At 48.9% G+C, this 27,787-nt stretch overlaps 1 protein-coding gene and 1 long non-coding RNA gene across 4 annotated transcripts in view; one reads left to right on the top strand and one right to left on the bottom strand.

Moving 5' to 3' along the window:
- The window catches only part of ST3GAL1 (ST3 beta-galactoside alpha-2,3-sialyltransferase 1), a 109,584-nt gene that overhangs the window by 29,607 nt on the left and 52,190 nt on the right, over positions 1-27,787 (top strand). The gene's annotated exons all lie outside the window — the stretch shown is intronic.
- LOC141581502 (uncharacterized) lies at positions 11,572-16,818 on the bottom strand. Its single transcript, XR_012514190.1, has 3 exons — positions 16,707-16,818; positions 13,057-13,190; positions 11,572-11,705 (listed from the first exon to the last, which is right to left on the bottom strand). It is a non-coding gene; the product is annotated as an uncharacterized LOC141581502 (long non-coding RNA).

Here is a 27,787-nt window from a genome sequence, read left to right as displayed (position 1 = left end):
AAAGAAAAGCCACTTGGCATGTATCTTTCTTGGAAAACTTTCTTAATCTTTTATTTCAACATGTTAACCTTTTTGACAAGTTCAGGCCAGTTATTTGAGAGAATGCCCTCAATTTTGGCTCCTCTGATGTTTCCTTGTGATTAGATTGGCAGGACTAGCCCAGAGATGATGTGTCCTTTTAAGCACGTTGTATCAAGAGGCACCGGTGTGGTTCTCTCCCATTACTGGTGATGTTAGCTTGGAACTCTCAGTTAAGGTGGTGTCTTCCAGGCATCTCCACTGCAAAGTTACTGTTTCATCTTTGCAATTAATAAGCATCTTATGGGGAGACGCTCTGAGATTGTGTAGATATCTGATTAGTCCTCAGTCTGTCAGCCATTAGTTTTAGGATCTCTTGACGATTCTTGCCTGAATAGGTTTATTATTATCATATTTGCCAAATGGTGATTTTTCTAATTTCACTGTTTTATTTTTCATGTATTTGTTGGTTTCCCACTATAAAGAAGGAAATTTCTTCCTTTGTTATCTTTTTTTTTTTTTTTTGAGACGGAGGAGTCACTGTCAGCCAGGCTAGAGTGCAGTGGTACTATCTTGATCTTGGCTCACTGCAACCTCTATCTCCCGGGTTCAAGCAGTTCTCCTGCCTTAGCCTTGCAAGTAGCTGGAATTATGGGCATTCGCCACCATGCCCAGCCAATTTTTGTATTTTTAGTAGAGATGGGATTTCACCATGTTGGCCCCACTGGTCTTGAACTCCTGACCTCAAGTGATCTGCCTGCCTTGGCTTCCCAAAGTGCTGGGATTACAGGTGTGAGCCACCGCACCTGGCCCTTCCTTTCTTTATGTAAGTGTGGACGCATGGATTTTAACTTTATTCAGTAAGTTGCAGTCTTCTGTTATCATTAGTCATTTTGATATTTATGTTGCCCCAAATCTGTCCACTAGGGCCTGGCTCCGGTCTCTGACATTTCTCCGTTGTAATTTGAGCGCTGCTTCCTTGCTGCTGCAGGAAGATATTCTAGCCTCATCTTGTACTCTCCTCACCTCAGCAGTGCAATCAACATAGGTATGAATTTAGAAACCAAGATCTGGCCGGGCGCGGTGGCTCAAGCCTGTAATCCCAGCACTTTGGGAGGCCGAGGCGGGTGGATCATGAGGTCAAGAGATCGAGACCATCCTGGTCAACATGGTGAAACCCCGTCTCTACTAAAACAAAATACTAAAAATTAGCTGGGCATGGTGGCGCGTGCCTGTAATCCTAGCTACTCAGGAGGCTGAGGCAGGAGAATTGCCTGAACCCAGGAGGCGGAGGTTGTGGTGAGCCGAGATCGCGCCATTGCACTCCAGCCTGGGCAACAAGAGCGAAACTCCGTCTCAAAAAAAAAAAAGAAACCAAGATCTGGCCGCTGGGTGTGGCATTGCTTCTAGCAGACACAACTGGGGTGTGTGTGTGTGGTGTGTCACACAGATACCCACCTTTATATACATACATATGCACATTCACATGTACATCCATACATCATTCAGATTATTTTCAAATTGATGTATCTGTATATTAAAATCACCTTTGAGTTCACACTAATGATGCTAGAACATTCTGGAAATTCACGTCTATCTGAAGAATGCTGAACAGTCATCCTCTCACTCTCAGCGCCACCACCAATGACTGTTCAGGCCCAGTTTCAGACTCTTTTCCTTTCTGTTACTTCTGACATCAACTTAGTGGCCGAAGTACAGATGAGCAAACTGAGACCCCGGAAAGCTAAATCACTTGTGCAAAGTTATACAGCTGGTAAGGCAGCAAGCTTATAGCGAGCACCTGTTTGCCCCTTGGCTTTTGATCAAAAGGCCTAGGGAGACACCTCTGTCTCAGGACAGAGCTACCCTGCTGACAGCAGCGTCTGGCCCTCACAGTGCAGGCCAGCCAAAGCATGCAGACCACGTGTATGGTCTGCGCCACTCAGATGGAGTCCTGTTAGGAGGTGTGTTCGGGGGCACTTGGTGCTGTGTCAGTTCCATGCAGGAGAGAGAGTTTCTGTGGGGGATGTGGGGCTGCCGTCCTGTCCTCGTGAGGACCTTGATCAGGTTGAGGGTGTGATCACAGAACCAGGCCTCTCTGCAGAGGGAGCATTTCCTCTCTCGCAGGGTGGTTTCCTTGGAGAGCCGCTTAAGTGTGGAGGCCTTAACTTAAACACTTTCGTATTGCCAGCTCCTGGCAAACATGCAGAATGTGTACTAGATAAATGCTGATTTCAGGCAGGCATTGACAAACATTTCTGAGCTTCTTCTGTCCCAGGCACTGCTCTAATCAGACAAAGATCCTAGCTAGGGGTGAGGAAGAGGAAGAGATCCACAGTAAAAAAAACAAAACAAAAAAATTAAAAATACATATATATGGTATGGGCAGGGGCTCCTCGGGCAGGGCATAGCATGGATGTGGTGGTCAGGGAGGGTCTCTTCCAGGCAGGAAATGTTTCTAGAACTAAGTCCCATGACTGAAAGGAGAACGCAAACAGGGAGATGAGAAGGAGAGCAGGGTCTGTTGATCAAAAGACAGGCAGGGACTGATTCAGTCCTGTTCAGGGGCTGTGGCCTCCCCCTAGAGAACCAGGCCGCTTCCTTCTGGGCAGTGTCACTTGGGCAGACACTCTCCCTTGGAGCTAAAGCATTTCCTCCAACAACAAAACATTATCAGCTGGCCCAGAGGCCGCCTGCAGGCCAAGGCACTCCGATTAGATAAGAGGACATCCTGCTAGTCATCAGCTATGCTGATGGGCAGCAGCGAGGCGCTGTTGGAATTTCCGTTGCTGATAACCTTTAAGAAAACAGCAGCAATGGCAGAAACAGGGTTTGTTTGGGGTGAGAGGTGGCGGAGACTTGGGAGCACTCTGGAGTATCTGAAAGGCTGATGGGGAGAGTAGGATTAGCGGATTAATGTGTAGAGGGTGATTTTGAGGATGGATCCAAGGGGCATAAGAGAAACGAAGAGGGAGAGAGCTTCTCATTAAGGCTGTTTTTCCTTTCTTTTTATTTATTCATTCATTTAGCAAATACTCACTGAGTGCCTTCCAGCTCACTGGACTTGACTCAGCACTGGAGGTAAAACAGATGAAAGTTATGTCCTCAAAATGTGAATAACTTATTTATTTCCTTATTTTATTTTCTTATTTATTTTGAGACAGAGTCTCATTCTGGCACCCTGGCTGGAGTGCAGTGATGCCGCCATCACGGCTCAGTGCAGCCTTGACCTCCCGGTCTCAAGCAATCCTCCTGCTTCAGCCTCCTGAGTTGCTGGAATATAAGCACGTGCCACCATGCCTGGCTAATTTTTATATATTTTTTGTAGAGATGGGTTTCACTATGCTGCCCAGGCTGGTCTGGAACTACTGGGCTCAAGCGATTCACCTGCCTCAGCCTCCCAAATTGTTGGGATTTCAGGTATGAGGCACTATACGTGGCTGACGATAATAATTTAACGGGAGAAACAAACCAATTAATAAATCAGTGGTATGTTTAGGTGCAGTTCTGGTTCTGTGGGTTCTGAAGCTTATACGGTTTGGGAGTCCTCTTTAAGGAAAAATAATGCAAAGTTATGATTTTAAAATAAAATGCAAGCCCTAGATAAGTGGGGTGCAGCCGAGGGGCTGGCGCTTCAGCTTTCTGGACGTGCCCTGGTTCTTTGCCGGGTTTGCGAGCTGCACTGTCAGCCAGAGTGCCTTCTCTTAGTGCCCCCTGGGTGAGCTGGCCACAAGGGGACCTGGGAATCCTGGTGCTCCGTGGTACAGTGAACTTACGTGCCTTCTGGATCCTCTGAGTCCTTGCGCTTGGGCTCAGGGAATAGGGCTAAAGAACTCTGTTCTTGGTTCCGCTGGGATTTTCAAAGGCACGTTCCTGCACAGTTCCGCAGGCTGACCTGTGATCCCACTTCAGGAACTGCTTTCTCAGGAATCAGCTGAGCTCCAGGAGTCCTGGGGCGGGTGGAGTGTTTGTGAGCACTCTCGCAGGGCTGGCTGTGGCTCTTCAGCCTTTCTAACAACCCCCCACATCTAGATTTCACCCCACAGCTTCCCTGAGAGCCAGCTGCTGTCATTCCCTTTCTTACTGAGACCCAGGCACAGACTGGTTAAGTCATTTACAGTCTCACAGCTAATAAGTGGGGGGCTGTGCTTTGAAGACTTACAGAGTCTCCAGAGCCAGCTAATAAGTGGGGGCGGGGTCTGCGCTTTGAAGACTTAACTTGTCTCCAGAGCCTAGTGTACTTGCTGCCTCCCCGTCATCCTCACTGCCTAATTCCTTTAAGCAATATGCTAGATATACACACAATGTCAAGATTAAGAGATGGGCTAAATCCAGTACAGCCGCAGAATGGAATAATATGTGTTTGAGCCACACAAGAAGGTTTTAACCAGGACAGTGGAATGCTCTGATTTTAGGTGTGAAAGTGGGATGTCTAATTCCGAATACACAGAGAAAGGAATACCAAGTGCTAACAGTGCTTGAATTGTCTCTCAGCCTTTTGCACCCTCTCCTGGCCAGCTATCACAGGTTCACTCACTCACATGTGCATTCAATAGTGTTTTGTTTTGTTCTGTTTGAGACCGAGTTTCGCTCTGTTGCCTGGTCTGGAGTGCAATGGTGCAATCTCAGCTCACTGCAACCTCCACCTTCCAGGTTCAAGCGATTCTCCTATCTCAGCCTCCCAAGTAGTTGGAATTACAGGTATGTGCCATCATGCCCAGCTAATTTTTGTATTTCTAGTAGAGATGGGGTTTCACCATGTTGGCCACTTGTGACCTCTGGTGTCCCCCCGCCTCAGCCTCCCAAAGTGTTGGGATTACAGGCATGAGCCGTCATGCCCCACCATTCAATAGATTTTATTTATCCAGTGTCTTTTACATGCTGAGTACTGGGGATATAGCAGCAAACAACAGAAATATGGTTTCTGCTGTCATGGAACTTAGTCTGGCCTGCCGTTTGCTCCTTCTGCCTGTTTTCTCTAGAAAAAAAGAGAGAAACAGCACAGCCCCCCACTTATTAGCTGTGAGACTGTAAATGACTTAACCAGTCTGTGCCTGGGTCTCAGTAAGAAAGGGAATGACAGCAGCTGGCTCTCAGGGAAGCTGTAGGGTGAAATCTAGATGTGGGGGGTTGTTAGAAAGGCTGAAGAGCCACAGCCAGCCCTGCAAGAGTGCTCACAAACACTCCACCCGCCCCAGGACTCCTGGAGCTCAGCTGATTCCTGAGAATGCAGTTCCTGAAGTGGGATCACAGGTCAGCCTTTGAAAATCCCAGCAGAACCAAGAACAGATTTCTTTAGCTTTCACTAGAGAGATCTTTGGGAAGCCCTCCAGGGTTCCCCAGTGCCCTCAAACCCAGCGCCTCCCTGCCCTTATTGTCTTCTGTATAAAATGGGCCAGAAGACACATAGACCTTGCAGAGTGTAGCTCTTCTCAGCTGTTGGCGAGTGGCTTTGCAGTCACGACTTTCATCATTACCTTCTTCTAGAAAGGTCGGGCACCTGACAGCTGAAACCATGGCAGCTGGCAACAAACAGAAAGTGCCTTCCCTGGGCACTCAGAGATCCAAGACAGCTGGGCCCTGGGTTTGTAGGAACAAGATTCCAGATGCCTCTGCTGCTTGCCAGCCTCGTGACCTTCATTCATGCAGAGCCTTGTTTTCTTGATTTCATGGGGCCAATCTCGGCCCCCAGGGGAGAAGGATGCTAAAGGGAGGTGAAATCTGTGGAGGGTTCCAGAGAATGGGCCTGCAGTTCTGCAAACCTGGTGCCTCTCCCAGATGCTTTTCTCCAGAAACTATGGTTTTCTGGAGAAAACCTTGGCGCTTGGGCGGTGTGGTGTTAGGATGCTGGCTGGGTTTCCTCCACAGTTCCTGGCTCTTTCTGCCTCCACAGTTCCTGGCTCTTTCGTTATAGCCTTTTGTGATAATATTGGGTGTGGCAGCCTCAGGACACAGAATCTCTCCAAATTTCTCCTGCCCTCCTTCCCCTGCCCTAACACAGGACTCTAATCTTTCCCTGCCTTTCTCATTGTGGGTCTTGAGATCCTCCCTAGAGAGGTTCCTGCGCTGTACCCCGGATGAAGGAATGCTGGTGTCAGGAAACGTCCATAAAACCCTAGAGGGCTGGGTTGGAAGAGCTTCCAGATAGCTGAACACTGGAGGTTCCTGGAGGGGGCACGTCCCTTCCCCCACACCTTGCCCCATGCATCTCTTTATCTGTATCATTTACACCAGTAAATATATTTTCCCAAGTTCTGTGAGCCATTCTAGCAAATAATCAAACCCAGAAAGGGGTCATGGGAGCCCAACTTGAAGCCAATTGGTCAGAAGCTGCAGAGGCCCCGACTTGAGGCTTGTGTTTGGGCTAGGAGTTCGGGGCAGTCTTGGGGAGCGAACCCTCAACCTGTGGGATCTGACACTGTCTCCAGGTAGATGGTGTTGGAATTAAATTGGAGGATGCCCAGCTGGTGTCCACTGCATAGTGTGTAGGGAAGAATCCCCACACGTGTGGGTACAGAAGTGTCCTGCCTTGACTGTTAGGTTGTGAGAGCAGAGGATGAGCAGTGTTTGAGAGGTTTTATGAAACAGATGGGAATAACACCTCCTGAGACTTGGTTTCCCCATCTGTAAAAAAGGAAGTAATAATAGTACCCACCTGTGAGGGTTCTGTGAGGATTATATGACATGAGGACTCAAAAAGCTGGGTAATGTGTCTGGCCCGTACTGAAAGTTGAGTAATTAACAGGTGCATTTATTTGTTTGTTTGTTTGTTTATTTATTTATTTATTTATTTATTTGAGATGGAGTCTTGCTCTGTCACCCAGGAGTGCAACAGTGCAGTCTTGGCTCACTGCAACTTCTGCCTCCCGGCTGCAAGCAATTCTCCTGCCTCAGCCTCCTGAGTAGCTCAGATTATAGGAGCCCGCCACTATGCCCGGCTAATTGTTGTACTTTTAGTAGAGACAGGATTTCACCATGTTGGCCAGGTTGGTCTCGAACTCCTGACCTCGTGATCTGCCCACCTCAGCCTCCCAAAGTGCTGGGATTATAGGCCTGAGCCACCGCACCCTGTGACAGGTGCATTTATCACTACGGTTCCTCGCTGAGCCCGTGATAAGTGAGCCTGTGGCAGGACATGAGTGAGCTGCAAGAACAGGAGCCGGGCCTCCCGTCCGCCAGCTCGGGAGGCTGTCTGGCTGCAGCAGAGACATTCTTCCCAGAAAGAAGGGGCTTTCCATGGTGAACCACTGTGGCCAGGCCCAGAGGCCTTTACAATGCCAAAGTCCCAGGAAGAAAGGGGCCGCTAGAAGGATGGAAGTTTTCTATGTGCTTCTAAAAGTCAACCTATAGATAGATCCCTTCTCAGAAGACTAATTTTTATTCCAGTCATGCCCATCTGTAAGCATCTGGGCATTTATAGATAACCTTTGTTCCTGAAGGGCATCAGGGTATGTCCTTCCTCCTTTCAATGCCTGCAATGCTTACTGTCCTGGAACAGAGTCCACAGTGCAGGAAGGACAAGGCTCACCATGGTCAGGGCCCCACCAAGACCCCCTGCCTCATCTCTGCTCTCTTATCCCACCCCACCCCACCTTCTGCTAATCAGATTCATCGTCACAGTATGCACCCTGAATACAGACGACCTGGGTTCAAAACACACTTCTGCTTCTTTCACCACCCTGGATACAGTATCTTCTCTTGATCTCAGTTTCCTCATCTGCAAAATGGACATAACAGATAACAACAGCACCAACCTCCAGGATTGAATGAGTTAATGCAGGCATCCCTTGGAGATATCTTAGGCTTGGTTCCAGGCCACTACAATAAAGATCATAGTAAAGCAAGTCACACAAATCGTTTTGGTTTCCCAGTGCATATAAAAGTTATATTGACACTATACTGTACCGTAGTCTATGAAGTGTGCAGTAGCATTATGTCTAAAACAACAGGGTACATACCTTAACGTAAAAATACTTTTTTTGGCCGGGCATGCTGGCTTATGCTCCTAGCACTTTGGAAGGCTGAGGCGGGCAGATTGCTTGAGGCCAGGAGTTCCAAACCAGCTTGGGCAACATAGCGAAATTCACCCTCTACAAAAAATGTTAAAACATTAGCCAGGAGTGGGGGTGCATATGCTTCTGTGGTCCTAGTTACTTGGGAAACTGAGGCCAGAAGTTCAAGGCTACAGGGCGCTATGATCACAGCTGGACAGAATGAGACCCTGTTTCTAAAAACAAAAATAACTTTATGGCTAACACATGCTAACAGAATGAGCACATGCTGTTGGCGAAATGGTGCCAGTAGACTTGCTCAGCGCAGGGTTGCCACAAACCTTCAATCGGTGAAAAAAACAAAAACCAAAAAAGCCCGCAGCACAGCATCTGCGAAGAATGATTAAATGGAGTATGCCTATGTATGTGAAAGTGCTTAGAACCATGCTAGACACAGCAATCTCTAACAACCAGTACTCTATGGAGAATATGTAGCTAAAGATGTGGTCGTGGACCTAGATATAGATGTAACGTGGATGTAGCCTGGGCTCGTCACTGCAGGTAAAGTACCTGCCGTGTCTGCAGGACTTGGTTTGTGAGGTTTGCACATGCTCTTCTCGACCTGGAATGCCCCTCTCCTGCTTTCCTGGGGAGCCCTCCCTTCTCCACACTCAACTCTAGCTTTATCTCTTCTGGAACTCCTCCTTCCCATCTCCACTCCATCCTCGGCGGCAGGACTTCTCACTCTGCAGCCCTTAAACTCCCTGCCTATGTCTGCCTTCCTTTTCCTGACCACACTGTCTCGTGGGGAAGGGCCCGCGTGCCTGTCCATTTCCCCTGCTGCACTGGGAGCCACGTAAGCAGTGGTAGCCTGTACTTCATTCTTTACTGGACTCACAGAGCATCCTCCGGGCCAGGTACGACTTTGCCTCACCCGCACCGAGACTGGTGCTCTGAAGGCTGGTGCTGTGTGTCCATTTGTCTCAGCCACGCAGAACCAACCCAGCTGCTCGTTTGATAAACATGATGACCGGCTAGCCGGCCACGCTGCTGGGCTGGACACATGCCTGGGCCCCTTGGGGACTACTTCTCTCTTCTTTAGCTCCTCCCACTTGCCTCCAGCCTTTGGAGAACTGGAAATGGGCAGACCCCATGTCTGTAGGCTCCTGGTTCTTTCACTTTCCGACCCGCGCCTTCTCTGCATTCCATGCAGGCCAGAATACAGAATACCTGCTGTTTGCAATTCTGCCTCCGATTAACGTAGGCAAACACACCCTGCCGAAATATCCCACAGCCCTTTCTGATATGGATGGCATGGGGCAGAGGAGGAAGCAGACATGAGTGAACCCAAAGCCAGCCTGTCTGAAATCCGTTTGGCAAGCATGTGTGCTGCTCTGTATCCAATGCCTGTGCAGGGAAGTCACTTCACCATTTTGCTCAATGGCAGTGGAAAAAGTGGCATTCATGTAAAACACTTTCTCAGAGTCTCTAAACATATCATTTGTGCTGGAGGATTGGCTGTCAGAAAAAGAGGAAGAAGGGAAGGCCTTTGGGTCTGGGGAGATGATTTGCTTATTCTGTGAGTTGAATAGAATGGAATTGGCTGTCTGTACTTTGCAAGCTCAACAGATGGTCAGTCACTTAACTGGAAAGTCCTTGGGGGCGGGGCCCATCTATTTCCCCATCGAATTCCCAGTACTTGAGTGGAGGAGAGCTCACTCAGGGAGTGTTATGGGATTGCCCAGAACAATTATGCTATATGGTTGTATTATACTCATATTTCATCAAGAGGAAGTGCCATATTTAAGTACCCTTCTCTCCCTGTTGCTGCGTATTTGCGTATCTTATATATCAGTGTACATCATCATCACAAACAGCACTGTGTTGCTTTTAGCATTTTCTGTCATTTGAACTATATCCTCACAATAAATTCCCAGGAGAGAGATACTGACAAGGCTCTGAATGTTCTTGCCACCTGCTACCCATGTGACTTTGCTGTGAAATTAGGAGCGGAAGGAAGGGAGATTGGGGAACAAGAGCTGGAAGTGGACCCCTATTGAGGTGGGACAGGGACGAGTGCAAAGGCCAGGAGACAGCCACAGTGGGATTGTTCAACGGGCGAGTGGATCTGCCTGCAGCGGGGCCCAGAGTGCGGGTCAGGGAGGAATGAGGAGCTGGGAGAGATGTAGGCACGGATGAAGGGACCAGAAGTGCGGACAGAGGAACTCACTCCTGATAGGAGAGAAAGCCCATTCTCATGCCTCTCACTTCTTGGGGGCTAATGTGCAGTGAATTGGTGGGGAGTGGGGTGAGCTCTCACCAGTGTGGAGGCTGCTCTAGAGCCCATGCCTGCCTAGAGCCCATGGCTCACCTCAAGTCTATTTGAAAAATTAGGGTGTTGGTAATTCAGAGGGGAAAAATAGCACATACAAGGATCATGGAATCCTGGGTGTCTGCATTCTCTCTGGTCCCCAGGGTGCCACGTAGTTAAGGAATTTTACACAACTCTGAGGAATTCTGTGGGTCTCCATGGAATTCAGAGTGCCATTGGACTGCCAGGGGTTGGGGGTGGGACTAGAATGGGCACATTCCATGGAAATCCAGGAATTCCCGGAATTCCAGCATCCAGTGGAAATTCAGAGAACCATGGCTCCCAAGTAATTCCTCTGAAGGAAACATAGTCAAGAAAGGCAAATTAACATACAGCCGCTCCTTCAGCTCCAGCCTGGCACTTAGTTAGTTCCATAGTCGTTTGAATGAATGCATATGGGAAGGAGTGAGTGACGCAGAAGGTATCCCTCCAAAGCTATGCTTCCCATCCTCAAATAATCTCCCCCTCCACACTGGGGAGGGGCATGTGACTGTGCCAGCACCTGTGGAACCTTCTGGCATTTTGTAGGTGAGGGCTAAGGATGCTATAGATCCTGCACTAGGGCTGGAAGAGCAGTTCTGGCAAATTGCTAAACATACGCTCCTCAGGACACCACTGGACGTTCGGTACTGAGGAACAGCAGAACATGGTGTCACACAAGCCATCCCAAACTTTTTGCTCTTGGGGCTGACCTCTTCATGCAATTACTATACATTGTAATTAGCTACAAGTAGCTTTTGTTTTCATGGCTTTTTTCTGTTAATATGTATCATATTCTATATTAAAATTGAAGAATTATTTAAATATTTAGTACTTCATTTGAAAAATAACAATAATGAATCTATCTTACGGTAATATAAATGACTTTTTTGGGGGGGGAGACAGAGTCTTGCTCTGTCACCCAGGTTGGAGTGCAGTGGTACAATCTCAGCCCACTGAAACCTCTGCCTCTCAGGTTCAAGTGATTCTCTTGCCATAGCTGGGATTACAGGCACCCACCACCATGCCCTGCTACTTTCTGTAATTTTTTTAGTAGAGACAGGGTTTCACCATGTTGGTCAGATTGGTCTCAAACTCCTGACCTCAGGAGATCCACATGCCTCGGCCTCCCAAAGTGCTGGGATTACAGATGTGGGCCACTGCGCCTGTCCCATAAATGACATTTTCATGAAAAATAACTACTTACCCAAACAACAAAAAAAGAAGCGTGGTATTATTTTACAGATCCCTTTACAATCTGGCTCAAGGGCAAACAGCTGGGTTTTCATCTCTGCCTCTGTATTCAGTCTTTTGTGAAATTAGACGTCATTTGCCTCTGGGGAGCTCTATTGTACATGCAGGAGAGAATGAGAGTGAAAGAGTAAATGAAGCCTTCGGCTCATTATGAAAATGGCTTTGACATCATGCATTCCCCAGAAGGGTCTCAGTGACCCACAGAGATCCCTAAAACATCGTTTTGAGAACCACAATCCACAGTACGGGGGTTAAGAACATGGCTTTCCTTTTTTTATGTTTTTTAATTTTTAAGTTTCAAGATATAAGTGCAGAATGTGTAGGTTTGTTACGTAGGTATGCACGTGCCATGGTGGTTTGCTGCACCTGTCAACCGCCATCTAGGTTTTCAGTACGCATTAGCCATTTGTCCTAATGCTCTCCCTCCCCTTGTCCCCCACCCACTGACGTGTGCTGTCCCGCTCCCTGTGTCCATGTGTTTTCACTGGAGAAGAACGTGACTTTTCAGGCAGGCTGCCTAGGGTCAGGGAGGTGGTGGGGAGGAATTGTGTTCTGGATCCACTTGCAGCCGGTTGAGTTACCATAGACAAGAGATTTCACTTCTCTGTACCTCGCTTTCTCTGTAAAATGGGGTAATAGTACCTACTCATGGGATTATTGTAAGAGTTACATTAGTTCATATGATAAAGCTCTTAGAACAGCCAGGTACATATTAAATGCCATATAGGTTATGTATCTGTAGCTACACACACATATCACATGCACACATACTATACACATATATATGTATATATGCATACATGCATAATGCATATATACTACATACGTGTATATAATGCATGTGTACTATATATTCATGTATATTTATGCTATGTATATTACATGTACTAAAACCAATTAAAATATCACAAATGTTACTACAGCAAAAGTCACACATTTCACATCATTTCTAAAAGTATGAATGTGGGGCTTGGTGCAGTGGCTCACACCTGTAATCTTAAGACTTTGGGAGGCTGAGGCGGGCAGATCACCTGAGGTCAGGAGTTTGAGACCAACCTGAGCAATGTGGAGAAACCCTGCCTCTACTAAAAATGCAAAAATTAGCCAGGCATGGTAGCATATGCCTGTAATCCCAGCTACTTGGGAGGCTGAGGCAGGAGAATCGCTTGAACCCAGGAAGTGGTGGTTGCGGTGAGCTGAGATTGCGCCATCACACTCCAACCTGGGCAACAAGAGCAAAACTCTGACTCAAAATAAATAAATAAAATAAAATAAAAATACGAATGCATAAGAGCCATTTCTTAAGGCAGCTTTTCTATCCCCCACTAAGAGTGGGACAACCACCACCGTGTTTAGGGTGCTGCAGAGTATAATCACAAATGTAGGAGACCAGATACAGATCAGCCGCTGGGGCTCCGGGAGTCTGTGGCCCTCTGCTCTCACCTTTGTGTCCCTGGAGCTCTGGATTAAGTGCTTTGTGAGAACTGCTGACCATGCTCCTCCTCTTCTCTTCCTCCCTTTGCTGATGAAGCAACTGTCTTCCTTTCTGCCTGATGGAGAACATCTGGCTCCAGGCACTGCAGAAATCAAAGAAGGACCCCATGATGCTGACCCCAGGATGTTCCCTGGAACCACAGGCTGCTCTTCCTCTCACACAGGATGCTTTTCCTGAAATGCTTTTTTTCTGGAAGCTCTCCGTGTGAACTTTACAAAGGCATGCACATTCCCTCAGCCTTTGAAAACACACATAGGTTCAAGAACAACAACAAAATCCTTGGGGTAGGTGATCTGAGCACAGCATCGGAGTGTGCTAAGAAGGCATCAGGGGCCAGGCGAGGTGGCACATGCCTGTAATCCCAGCACTTTGGGAGGCCAAGGTCGGTGGATCACCTGAGGTCAGGAGTTCAAAACCAGCCTGGCCAACAGGGGGAAACTGTCTCTACTAAAAATACAAAAATTAGCCAGGCCATACCCACGCTTGTAATCCCAGCTACTCAGGAGGCTAAGGAGGGATAATTGCTTGAACCCAGGCAGCAGAGGTTGCAGTGAGCTGAGATGGCATCATTGCACTCCAGCCTGGGCAAGAGGAGCAAAACTCCAACTCAAAAAAAAAAAGACACTGCCTCCTTATCTTCCGAGTGCCTGCTGTGGGCGAAGTCCTCAGTGCGATGCTCATGTGGAAGCATTCTGAATAGGACAAGACCCACCGTGTCATCCCCCTGCTCTAGTTTATTCATTAATTCAGTTAATAAATGCCAATATAATGCCTCCAAGGGCTGGGCAGGTTCAGAGAGCTGGAGACACTTCCGTAAACTAACAAGGAAAAATTCCTCATGAAACCTACAGTTCAGTCGGGGAGACTTCTGCTAAATAACGAAGTTCACACACGAGAGATTCTATGATGCATAGGAGGACAGGTGCTAGAAAAGCGGGGGCTGGGGACTGGGGAGCACCGGCAGCAGAGGGCCCGGGGTCAGCCACACTGAGAAGAGAAAGATGAGCAGAGACTTGAGGAACGCAAGAACTTTGTCCACCTGGGTGTCTGGGGGACCGCTCTCGAGTGGAGGTCAGAGCCATGCCTGGTGAGTCAGGAATCGAGAATCTGGGAGTCTGGGTGGTGCATGAGGGGCACGGATGAGTGAGATGGGATGGGGGCGGCCAGACTGGAGGGGCTCTTGTTGAGCTTTGGTGACATGGCAATCCTCCAAAGTGACACGGCGCCTCCCCCCGAACTGCCTGTTGCTGACTTCCTAGGCTTCTTTGCCTAGGTGGCTCTTCTGGGTCGCCTAAATGGCTCTTCTGTGTCACCTAGGTGGCTCTTCTAGGCCACCCCAGAGCCCACCATGGGGCCTGGAGCCCCCCCTTTAGGTCCCCTGATATTCCACATCCAGCTCTCACCTGGCATCCTCACCTTCCAGTGGGAGTTCATCTGTCTGCCTGTCTGCCTCCCCTATTAACTGGGCCTTTTGACTTTCCATCTCACCGTATGGGACAGCTGGCAAGTCCTGAGTTTTATGACCTTTCTCGGTAGCAGCACCTCCGACCTCTAAGTTCCTAAGGCCCATCGCTCTCCTTCATCAGAACTGCCACATTCTCTCGCCCAATTTCTGCTTGGCATTTGCCTGACACATTCCTTCACTAGATGCCAAATTCCAGAGGGCGCGGACCAAGTCAGCCTCCATCTGCATCACCTTGAGCACTGTGGCAAGAGGGCTAGAAAGGCTGTCCCATCGGTGGGAGGAGGACCCATCACCACAGGGACCGGCCCACAAGCCAGGTATGCCTGGCCCTGCCCAGCTCTCTGCCAGTCTCCTTTGTATGCTCTGCTCGGTCACCGCTGGTTCGCTTCGTCTCACCTGTGCTGCATTTCTGTACCAGCTTGTTAGTTGCAAAGCCCCCATGTGTCTTAGCACAGGCCGATTCCTCTACCAGAAATGCCATTTTTCTATTTCTTCATCTAGCAAGTGCATTTACTGGCCCTTACTAACTTATCGGAAGGACCATCTCCATCGGGAAGCTGATGCCCTGTTTTGTGACATGTTCTCATCTGGTCACATTGGACTGCAAATACTAGGCCCTGGGGTGGAGAGGGCAAAGGCGGTCCTGCCCATGGGGCCCTAAATCGCCTAGATCCAGGGGCAACAAATGTTTTCTCTGCAAAGGGCCAGGCAGTAATTATTTTAGGTTTTGTGGGCCAAATCGTATCTCTTATGACTGTCGAATTTTGCTGTTGTAGCATAAAGCAGCCGCAAACAAAACGTAAACGAATGTGAATGTATTTGTGTTTCATAAAACTTCATTTACAAAAACAGGTGAGAAGGCCAGCTTTGGCTCATGGGCTGTCATTCACTGACCCCTGGTCTTGAGTCAGTGTCGGCTGTAGAGGGAAACAGCTTGTATAGCTCAAAGTACTTACTAATTGCTAATTACCAGTGTTCCCAGCACTGGACAGACTTCCAGGGACAGACTATCCCACAGTCAGCATTGTGCCCTCAAATTCGAGCACAGCGCCTGACACAGGGTAGGCTCCTAGGATGTGTGAATAAAGTAATAAGCAAGTTAATGGCACTTCTATGGGTACTGGGCTTAGCAATCCAGGCTCAGCCCTGCTCCTTCCCCACAGCCACAAAATGCTGGCAAGGGGCTTGGTGTGGTCTCCAGGGGCCCTGGGAGTGAAACTAAATAGGGTCCTCCAAGTGCACCATTTCTGGGTAATTTTAATGGGCTCTTGATGAGGATGGGCTCAGTCCTCTAGGGTGGCCAGGGCCCAAATGGATTGACTTCAGGGAGCTATGATGCGAGCTGGGACAGGTGGAGACTTTGAGGGGTGGGACGCCCCAGCAAGCAAGCCATTTCTTCTTTCTTCGAGATCTTCTCTGGCTCTGCGTGGCCCATGGTCTGAGTCCTGGCGTATAGTTCTCCAGTGTCTAGGATGAGCCAAGCCTTATTCTAAGGGTGGCACACACAAGATCTCATTTAGTCATCACGACAACCCAGGTGGTGGATATTACCGTTATCCTCATTTTACACAGGGTAAACTGAGTCACAGATATGTGCCTTGCCTGAGGTCACACCGTAGCTTCTGGCAAATTGGGATTTGAACCTGGCAATCTGATACCAGGGTCCTGGCTCATAACCATCATTCTAAGCTCACATGCAGCATAAAGGATTCAGACCCACAGGGACCAAGAGTGGACACTTCCCTCCCCACCACCTCAACCCCTTTCCTTCCGACGCTGACACTGTTGCATATAGAACTAAAGTAACTTGCCCAAGACCATGTGGCATTAGTAGAGGCAGGATTTGAAGCTGGGTGATTCAATTTCCAGTTCAATGCTTTCTCCTCAAGCCCAAGCCCCTCTTTTGGCTTGGCACCTATAGGCAAACAGAGGCAAAGTCTCTCCCCTCTTTCTCTCTGCCTCCCCTCCCCTCTGAGTAGAACCTCTCATCTTACCCTTTGTTAAGGAGCAGCCCCTTCACAAAGAAGTGACAATATAAACTTGCACAAACTTAACCTTCGTTAGCATGGATGAGTGCCCTGGGCCTGGAATCAGCCAGATCAGGGATCAGGTGGGCTTGGCAACTCTACTCACCTCTCTGACCCTCTGTTTTCTCATCTGGTGCCTCAGGGTACAAGGCCTGACTTGGCTGAGTTGTTCTGAGAGCTGAGTACAGTGATGTCTCCGTGTCTGCCTATCACAGAGCCCTTGGCCTTCAGCAAATGCGGTTTCCTGTCCTGCTTCCTTATCTCTCCCCACAGCTCCCTCGCCCACTCTGCCCCAGGAACAACAGTGCACCCCACCCACTGTACTCAGCTGGAAAACTTCATCCAGTGACCTCCCTTCTAAGCAACCACTCTGACGTCACCTTGTGCAACATTCTAGGTCCATCCAGGAAGCCACGCCAGGCTATTTCTACCCCAGGCACTGTGGAAGCTCATTTTTTTTCTTCTTGCCCTGTAATTGCAGGGTTTTACAGTGGTTTCTCTGTTGCCTCAAAGTCCCAGAATTCCTTTTGTTTCTCTCTGACACATAATTGTATCTCAGGAACCCACAAGCCATTAGGTCCCTGACCCTCAGTGGATGGCTTTTGCTATGGAGACAGACGTCTAGATCAAAAGAAAGCTGCTGGCTGTTTGGAGCCAACTATTTGATTAGGAAAAACCTTTCATGAGGCCTGTACATGGATTTTGTGGTTCTGGATGGTTGGAGAGACTTAGGAGTCTTCATGAACTTTTCAACCTCTCCTCTTTTTGATGTAGAATTCTCTGCAGGAGCCAAGGTCTCAGACTCTGGCTGCGGAATGAGTGTGGTAGAATGACAGAAGAGAGTGGGGCCTCTTGTGTCCGGGAGACACAGGGATGGGTAGAGTTGTCATGTTTGCAAAGGTAGGCATCCTTAACTCCTGAGCTTTCCTGAATGCAGGCTGCCTGGAGCCTGACCCAGCTTTCCTAATTCATGGCTACCTTTGTGAGCTGAAAGAATTGTCAGTGATGGCAGCAATCACTGGCAGCAATTGTCTGGAGCAGCTGCTGTGGGAATGTCAGCTGCAGCAGGGGAGGCATAGCTTGGGCTGCACGTTCCACAGAGCTGGCAGGGGCCAGGAACAGGTGGAAGCCCCACCTTCTACCAAGTTGACAGGGCAGGAGCCCTGAGCCCCTGGGCACAGCTCTGGAGCCAGACATCCCTGTGCTCTTGGGGGCCCAGGAAGTCCCCCTGCCATGCAGGCTTTTAAGTGCCTGCTCCTGCTCCCTGGCCTCTCCCCGTTCCCAGTGCTCACTCTGATTTTGGAACAAAGTTGAAGCTGAGCCCAGGTGCTGTTGCAACCCAGCTGGGTGTGCATGCGCTCTGGGTGGGGCTGACATGCCAGACCCCTGCCACATCAGCCCCTCCAGACTTTGGACACAGGAGGGAAGCCAAGAGGGGACTGAGGGAAGCTCAGCGTGGGCCTGCAGGTGCTCCTCAGCACACACACAACTTGGGTGCTGTGGATGGCATGTTGATGGTGGCAGGAGGAAGACAGGCTCCCGGGTGGAAAGAGGCAGGTTCCAGGTGAAACACCACCTTCAAGCCACGGATGGCCTAAAGCCTATGGCCAGGCTGCCACTTCCAGGTGGAGTCTGTGTCCTAGAGTAAGAACTTATGGTGCTTATCCCAGCCCAGTCATGGTCACCCATGGACCAATCAGCATGCACTTCCCCCCTTCTGAGCCCATAAAATTCCTGGACTCTCTCCGACACACAAACATCAGGACTACCAGCTCTGGGAAGGAGCTGGCCACTCTGGGTCTTCTCAGATGTTTGGGATGACATAACTGCAGAAAAGAGCTACCCACTATGTGTCTCCTGGTGAGAGCTAGACATTCACTGGGACAACATGCCTGTAGAAAGGCTACTCACTACAGGTCAACTGAAAGCTATTCTGTCACTCAATGAGGCTGCTCTCCACCTTGCTCACCCTCCAGCTAGCCATGTACCTCATTCTTCCTGGACATGGGACAAGAACTCAGGACCCACCGACTGGTGGGACTGAAAGGGCTGTAACACATACAGGGCTGAAACACGCCTTCCTTTCCCCACTCATCACATTGCAGGTGAGAAGAAGGAGAGAAGAGCTGTGGCCCTTTGGGGAGTCCAAAGCTAGGGGCTCTTCAAGCCAGGGCTATGATACCCTCTCTGGGGCTCTGCAGTTTCTGGTGTCTCCAAGCTTTCAGGTGCCACCATATTTCCCTAGAACCTTTCTAGATGTGTCATTTAGGAATGTGGCAGCTGTCTTGCTTCATCATCCAGACATGGGTCCAGACACGGGTGCCTGCAGCAGAAGTTGTATGTGGTACATCTGGTCCAGCCAGAGCCTCACATGGTGCTGGCACATTTGCCAGTACCTGGAACTGCCCATCCCACCACAGCAACCAGCATGCCTGACTACGAGCAGTGGCCAGACCCTGCACTCACTCACCCACACACCCCTTGCTGCTCTGCACCCGGCTTGCCTTTAGCAGGCATTGGATCTAGGCTGGTAGTGCAAACTGAGTACAACCTACTGGGTCGAATGGGTGTAATTAGCCCAGCAGGCATGAGCAATACTCAGGTAGAAGGCGCTGCTGGCCACAGATGTTTCTGGGTGGCAAAGCAACAGCCCAAGGATCCTGTGACATCAGGATCTGCTCACCTGCAAAATGCTGGTCTCACCTGGAGTTGTAGTGTTTCCCGGTGGTCAAGAGCTCTGTCTCTGGGGAACAATGCCTGGGTTTGTGTCCTGGCTCTGCCACCTTCTAGCTGGGAGACTTGGACAAGTTCTTAACCTCTTTGTGTTTTACATTTTCATCTGGAAAATTGGAATAATAATAGCTCATTCAGTCTTCATTAAAAGTTTAATAGGTAGGTTTTTAAATTATTGTTCCAGGCTTTGCTTGAGCTGAGAGGGCCAGCCAGAGTTAATGTATAGGAGCAATTGAGCAGAGAGAGTCTATTGGTCAGTTGTTGCTGTGTAACAAAACCATGAAATGGCATAAGAGCATTCATTTAGATTTCATGGGTCTGTGGGTCACATGTGGTGGTTCTGGCTTAGTATTTGAGTTGAGTTGGCCCTGACTGGAGGGTCATAGGCTGCCTGAAGCATGTTTTTCTTATAATGGAGGTCAGAAGCTCCCCAAAGGACAGGTGTGCAAAGCTCTTACAATTGTGGATCCGAACTGGCATCGTGGCACTTCTCCCCACATTCCATTGGCTAAAGCATGTCACAACAGCCAGAGGGTGAAAAAATACACTTCCACTTCCAAGAGACAAGGGCCAGGGCTAGAGTCCCCTAGTCTCATCTCCTGTGGCTCCCATACCCAGCCTTCTGCCAGTCCGCTTGTACTTGTTCTCCAGCAAGCAGCTCAGCAGACATTTCCAAGTGGTCACAAATCTGGTACCTGGGGATGCTGCTGACCTCTTGCAGGCCTCCAAGAAGGTCCTGAGAGTCCCAAGAGGGTTTACTTTACTCACAGAGCAGGACAAGTGACCATTCCACCTGCAATGAGGCCCTTCTAAATGCTCTGCAGGAACTCCTGATGCATCCTTGCAGTGCCCCTTTGAAGTAGCTGCCAGTTTAAGCATCACCATCTTCACTTTACAGAGGAAATAAAGGCACAGAGAGGTTGAGTGACTTGCCTGAGGGTGCTCAGCAAAGAGTGGGCAGAACCAGATTGAGGCTCAGGTGGCTTGGCTGTGGAGTCCTTGTACTGCTTCTGGGGGTGGAGAAAGCAAGAGCTGCACACCTCTGTGATTTCTGCTAGGACAGAGACATGCATGGGGGTGTGGTAGTGTCTGTTTGTGAATGGGGACCTGGATCCTCCAGTCGCCCATGTGCTCTGTGGTGTTTGGGAGACTCAGCACCCCCCACGGAAGAGTTAGGACCCACTTCCCCTGCTCCCAGAAGCCATGCACTTTCCCTCTCAGCAGGGCAGAAGGGAGAGGCCCTTTGCTGGGGCAGGTGGGAGCAACAGAGCACAGCCCCATCTGTTTGAAATTAGAAGTGAATTGAGCACAGTTGTCCAGAAACTCCATGAAGTTTAGAAACGCTGTGCCGAATGTCTCCCCCAGCAAAGCTGTCTCTCCTTGAGCGATTTCATCCCTGTTTCTTCCTCCCAGTGCTCATTTTCCCAGTACCTTCTCTGCCCTGGGCTCTGGGGACAGAGACCATGAGACCAGCCCCTTCCCTTGCCTGGCGAGGGTGGTGGAGGCACACCGGGAGACCCGAGAGGGATTGTGCTCCAGGGAGGACAGTGGTGACAAAATAACGACAGTAACCAGTGTGTCCATTTGGTGTGTGCTTGTGGGGTGCCACATGCTTAACACTTTGCCCCTTAGCCTAGTGTTATGTTTGTCTTCAGTTTTTGGATGAAACCCAGGCTCCCAGGGGTTAACTAGTGAGAGTTAACCTGTGGCCACTGGGTGACTCTACTGGATGTGAACGTAGGCCTTTCTATGCCAGCACTGCAGCCCCCTGGACCAGCTGGGGTACAAGGTAAGGTACTATGAGAGTCAGATCAGAAGACTTGAGGTCCCAGTTGCTGCTTTGCCCCACACAGGCTGTGTGGCCTCAGGCAAGTCAGTTGACCTCTCTGAGCCTCAGACCTTCAGCTATGACTTGGAATTGCAACATATTCCCAGAGGGCTAGAGGTCAAACCACACTGTGCCTGCGAAGGGGTTTGAAGTAAAGCAGGGAACTTTCTGTGCCTGAGGAGCCTCAGCATCTAGGGACAATGTCCTGAGCCCCCATTCCAGGGAAACCATTTGTAACTTTTTTTTAGATTTTTTAAAAATGTGGCTGGGTCTTCATTTTTCTATATCCTCTGGTCTTCCCTTCCTGCTAGTTTTCTATATTGTTTCCTATTTTTTCTCTGCTTTGGGCATATGCTTCTAGAAATAAAATTTAAAATCGTAGATGGCTCTCCCATTCTATACAGCGCTGAGGAGTGTTCAGGTCAAAGACTGCTGGGAGATATTCCACCCAGAGTTCGGGTTGCTGGAGAAGACGTTAAAGGCACCACCATTTTTTTTTTTTTTTTGAGTTGAAGTCTTGCTCTGTTGCCCAGGCTGAAGTGCAATGGCACCATCTCAGCTCGGTGCAACCTCCAACCTCCCAGGTTCCAGCAATTATCTTCCTCAGCCTTCTGAGTAGCTGGGATTACAGGCGCCTGTCACCGTGCCCAGCTAATTTTTGTATTTTTAGTAGAATGGGGTTTCACCATCTTGGACAGACTGGTCTTGAACTCCTGACCTCGTGATCTGTCTGCCTTGGCCTCCCAAAGTACTGGGATTTCAGGCGTGAGCCACTGTGCCCAGCTAGCACCACCTTTTTTAAGGGTTGTTCGTTTGTTTGTTTGGAAGTTTCATTTTAGAATAGAAAAGTAACCCATGACCACGGAAACAAATCCTGAAAGCAGAGAAAAGTATAAAGGCCAAAACAAAAACAGCAAATCCACAGAAACCACCTCTCCCAGAAAGTACCTTTCTTAGTAGGTTATAGTGTTTTGTTTCACGGTATTTTGGTTCCTCTAGGTTAAAATATACTAAAAGTGGAATTATGATTCTGAAATTCTTTGTGTATTTTTTTTCCAATTTAACAGTGTAGCAGATATTCCTCCATGTTATTTAAAATTCTTCTTGAGCATTATTGATGATTGAGAAATTTCTGTCCTGTAACAGATATTTGAATATATCATGATTATTTAATGATTTCCTTAATGTGGAGCATGCAGGAGGAGCTCTCTAACGTTTTGCTATTAAAAATAACATGATTGGCCGGGCACGGTGGCTCATGCCTATAATCCCTGCACTTTGGGAAACTGAGGCAGGGGGATCACCTGAGGTCAGGATTTTGAGACCAGCATGGCCAACATGGCAAAACCTCATCCCTACTAACAATACAAAAATTAGCTGGATGTGGTGATGCACACTTGTAATCCCAGCTACTTAGGAGGCTGAGGCATGAGAGTTGCTTGAAACTTGGAGGCGGAGGTTGCAGTGAGCTGGGATTGTGCCATTGCACTCCAGCCTGGGCGGCACAGTGAGACTTTGTCTCAAAAAAATACACACACAAAGAAAAACATGCTAAACATCTTTGAGCACAGAACTGCACATCTGCACATTGAGCCATTTCCTGGAATAGATTCCTAAACGGGGAATTACGTATGAGGTAGAAGCAGAGAGCACTTTTTGAGGCTTTCGATGCCTCCAGCGAGTGTCCTTTTGTTCTAGACTGGAGGCTGTGGTGGGGTGGGCTGTTAGAGACCCTGCTTCCCTTCAGGGGGCTCATGTTTCTGCTGAACAGGAATCCAAACCCATGAACTCCTGATTCAGGAAAGGTCCTAGGTGGGCCCATACCCAATGTCTTTTCTTGGTGACTTGTAGGATGCAATAGGAGTCCTGATGATCTAAATTGTTTCACTCGAAACTGGGACAAATAGGAACGTTTTGAAGGCAGAAGTGTCAAGACGCAGAAACATCTGTGGTGCCAGAAGAGGGGGCTACCTCCAGCAAGATGGAATTCGCCATGGACTATACACCAAGCAGCGTGTGGGCTGCGTACACCACGCCCCGCTGCGCACTGTCACAGCTCCAGCCCCTCCTCTGCGTTCTTTCCTATAGGCTGACCCCTACACGCTCATTTCTTCACATAGTCTCTGTCTCCTCTAGAATTTCAGCTCCCTTCATCCGTTTTGTTCCCTGCTGTAGGCTTAGCCCCCAAAACATTACCTGACTCATTGCAGCTGCTCAGTAACCTGTGCAGGCTGAAAGAATGATGAGTGGGGAAAATTGTAAGGCCCTGCTCAGAGGTCCCAAATATGATGCTTGGAAGTAACTATACTTGCCTGCATTCCTTTATTGGGTTCTTTTTGCTTATTTTGTTTTGCTTTTGAGACACAGTCTCACTCTTTCGCCCAGGCTGGAGTGCACTGGTGCGATATCAGCTCCCTGCAGCCTCCGCCTCCCAGGTTCCAGCAATTCTCATGCCTCAGCCTCCCGAGTAGCTGGGATTACAGGCAAGTGCCACCGTGCCCTGCCAATTTTTGTATTTATTTAGTATAGATGGAGTTTCACTGTGTTGGTCAGGCTGGTTTCGAACTCCTGACCTCAAGTGATCCACCCACCTCGGCCTCCCAAAACGCTGGTGTTACAGGTGTGAGCTCCTGAGCCTGGCCTCCTTCACTGAGTTCTTAATGTGTGCCTGGCATGTATCTCTCAGACACCTCCCAGGTAATTCTGTTATGGATAAGGTGACTGCTGTCATCCCGTTTATTTCCTGACTCCCACCAGCTTGACGTTATAATAGAACATTTCCCCTATGCTATTTTAAATTCTTGGTGAAACAGAATTTTTCTTCCTTTAACATACATAAGAGCATTCTAGAATTTTCTCAATAGCTTGCCCAGCTTTAGTATTTGCCCGGGAATGGGACTGCTGGAGCTTAGGGTGTGCCTGTGTGTAACTTGCCCCTGTACGGCCAGGGGCACTTAGTGTGGCTAATGAGTCCACACTATCACTGGCAGGGCACGAGGCCCCGCGTCTGCACATGCCTGCCAGCACCTGGCATCACAGTGCCTTCTTGGCATCACAGTGCTCCTAATTTTTGCCAGGCTAATAGGTGCCAAGGATGTCTCATTCTGTTTTCATTTGTGTTTCTGATTTCTAATGAGGCCCTAGACCTCCATGCCTGCCCTGCCTGCCCTCAGCCAGGCCCCTCCGTCCTGCCTGTCCCTACCCCACCCTGACCTCTGTGTCTCTTCTGCTTACCCTTCAGAATTTAGCATAGACAGACATTTAACGCCTCTGAGAGGCTCTAGTCTCAGGCCTCCTCTCGTCCTTCCATGGGCTGCCCTTGTGGAAAGCAGGCTGAGGTCATGGTTACAAATTCTCCTCCAGAGCCTTGCACTGCTGGGATCAGAATCTGCTCCAGCACCTATAGGCTGTGTGGCCTTAACCAAGGGCCTTCACCTCTCTGAGCCTCAGCTCCTTACTTGCAAGCTGCAGATTTAAAATAGCACTTCCTGGAAGACTTTTCTTGAGAATTAGGTGGGATAATTTATTCAAAGCGTTTGGTGCATTGTGTGGCTGAGCACACGGTAGCTTTCCGGTTTTAGAGTTCCTGCAGTCCTTCCTTGTCACTGTTTACCTGACCAGCCTCCAAGCCTAGAAGGCCCCTGGATGGGGCTGTGCTTGCTGCATCTTTGCATTCCCAGTCTGCAGCAGTGCTGAGCAAACCTGAAGTCATTGACCAATTGGCATGTGTCAGTCTCACTGGAGAAGATTCAAGAGTCAAATGAGGGGTTGGTCCAGATATCCTTTTAAAAGCCTTTTCCAACCCTGAAATTTTCTGATCAGGAAATTACCAAGGAAAAAGTTCTTGCACGGTCCTTTCTAAGGTTCCTAAGTGGGGTGTTTATTACACGTAGCAGGTAATTACAGGAGGCTGCAGCCACAGCAGAGCGCTTCACACGGCTGGTGGCTGATGGGTGCATTTTGGAGACTGTCATCTTTGTCCTGACTGGGGGAGTGGAATCCTGGCAGAGGCGGGGCCTCTCCCTTAGCAGGGCAGTGGAAGGTAGCCCTATAGAACCCAGCCTCAAGCTGGTCAGTCCTCCACTGACTACTCCAGGGGATGGCAGGCAGCATCTGGTGGCATGTGAATATCAGACAAGTCATGGACAGTAGGAGCAGCAGAAGCTGTTGGAACACTTAGCCCAGAAGTCAGTTTCATATATCCCCAGGGGCCATGTGGGTAACACAAATGTAGAAACATCTGGGCAAGACATCAGAGAGCAGTGGGGTCTGCAGTGAATTGTAAAACTGACCAGGTACCAAGCAAAGGAGAAGGCTGCCGCTCAGCCCCTGTATGGCCAGGGGAGCCTAGTGTGGCTGACAGTGTGAGCCCAGGGTTCCTGGATCTTCCCCCTCCTTCTCTAAAGGTAGTCAGAACTCTAGATTTTTAGGTAAGACTTGCCGATTATTGTAGCTAATTTGAAGTTTTGTCTTACTCTCTAGTGAAGGCAAAATAAATAAATAAATAAAAATGCCTGTGGGCAACTGTTTTCATACCTCTGATTTAGCCCAATATTTGACAGGTTGGGAAACTGAGGCTCAGCAGTTAAGGACTTTCCAGAAGTCCCCAGGGAGTTAGTGACCGACATAAAGTGCACAAGTCTGGGCTGGGCACCGTGGCTCAGGCCTGTAGTCCCAGCACTTTGGGAGGCCGATGTGGGCAGATCACTTGAGGTCAGGAGTTGGAGACCAGCCTGGCCAACATGGTGAAACCCTGTCTTTACTAAGAATACAAAATTAGCCTAGTGGGTTGGCACGTACCTGTAGTCCCAGCTATTCGGGAGGCTGTGGCAGGAGAATCACTTGAACCCTGGAGGTGGAGGTTGCAGTGAGCCGAGATTGCACCACTGCAACAGAGCAAGACTTTGTCTCCAAAAAAAAAAAAAAAAAAAAAATAGTGCACAAGGCTGAGTGTGTTGCCCACCGGCTTGGTGAGTTCTTCCCCAGCACCTTATTTCAAGGCAGGAACTAAAGCTTAGGGAAGTAAAGGGACTTGCTCAAGGTCACACAGCTTGAAACAGCAGGATCCAGAGAAGGGCTGGGGTTGCTGGCCCTCATCCATGGGACTGTCCCGCCACTGTGTTACTGAAAATGTCCCCATCATGGTTTCAGTAAAGCCCTAACCAGGAACTTGGCACAGGGCAAAATCTGACCTGCCAACCAGAAGGAAAACAGCTCTCATGCCAGTGGGCAGGAAGCTGCCAAGGTGCTACTTCTGCCCAGGGAAAGTGGTTTGTATGTTTGCTGAACTAACATGTTCACCCTCAATGTGCAGAGATCAACTCTGTCTCTTTCTGAAGGGTCCCTCCAGCTGGACGCCTGGAGTCTGATTTAACGATGCTACTCTTGCCCTTGACCTGGTGTTCTTAGAGAGCCTGCCTGTAAAATCTCATCATCAGTGAGGGATGTTGATTATTCTTTGTGATCAGCCACTTGACTTAGGAAATGAACCTGGGCTTAGAGTTATGAGGGCTGTAAGCGGTCCCAGCTTGCAGGGTTTTAGCTATGACATTGGGCTGGCCACTTTTATAATTACTGCCCTGCCAGCCTCACAGAGCTACTGTGAGACTCCGGTTGAATGGATGGATCTAAATTGCCAAGAAAACTGCTAGAGAAATGTAAACTGGTTTGGGACTTAAATTCCTCCTCCCTGAAGGACGACAGTTGAGCTGGAACAGGAATGACAGGAGGAAGCCAGAAAATTCAGCAGGTGCAAAGGCCGTGGGGCAGAAATGAGCTTAGAGATTCAAGAACGGATGGGGAGTGTATTCGTCCGTTCTGGTAAAGGACTGGGGAGTGTGTTTCTAGGTTCTTGTATTCGTCCTTGTAAAGGATTGCCTGAGGCTGAGTAATTTATAAATAAATGAGGTTTATTTGGCTCACAGTTCTGCAGGCTGTACAAAAAGCATGGCACTGGCATCTGCTTTTTGTGAGGACCTCAGGAGGCTTCAAGTTGTGGCAGAAGAAGGGGAGCTGGCATGCCCCTTGGAGAGAGAGGGAGCGAGAGAGAGGGGAGAGTGCTGATGATAAATATTGGTCATATTATACCTTCGAGGCATAGCAGGGAGGAGCAATAGCCTATTACCCCCCTTAAAGACATAAGGCCTAGCATGGTGGCTCATGCCTAGAATCCCGGCACTTTGGGAGGCTGAGGCAGGTGGATCACCTGAGATCAGGGGTTCAAGACCAGCCTGGCGGGCTTAGTAGAAACCCCGTCTCTACTAAAGTGCAGAAGTTAGCCGGGTAGTGGGCGCCTGTAGTCCCAGCTGCTTGGAAGGCTGAGGCAGCAGAATCACTTGAACCTGAGAGGCAGGAGGCAGAAGTTGCAGTTAGCCGAGATTGCACCACTGTACTCCAGCCTGGGCAACAGAGCAAGACGCTGTCTTAAAAAAAAAAAGAAAAAGACATAATAAAAGCTAACATAATATTTATATAAATAGACGGCATTTGGTAATTATGATTTATCATAATTGAATGAGTTGAAATCATTTGTTTTGGTTTAAACTGATTACCAATTCAATTCATTCTAACTCCTTTTGGGCTCAGTCATAGGCTAGGCCTGGGATTAAAATGATAATTAGTATGAC

This window comes from Saimiri boliviensis, chromosome 15, assembly GCF_048565385.1.
Source record: "Saimiri boliviensis isolate mSaiBol1 chromosome 15, mSaiBol1.pri, whole genome shotgun sequence".
NCBI lineage: Eukaryota > Metazoa > Chordata > Mammalia > Primates > Cebidae > Saimiri > Saimiri boliviensis.
Note: the sequence above shows the minus strand (reverse complement) of the source record. Positions and strands in the feature narration are given on the sequence as shown.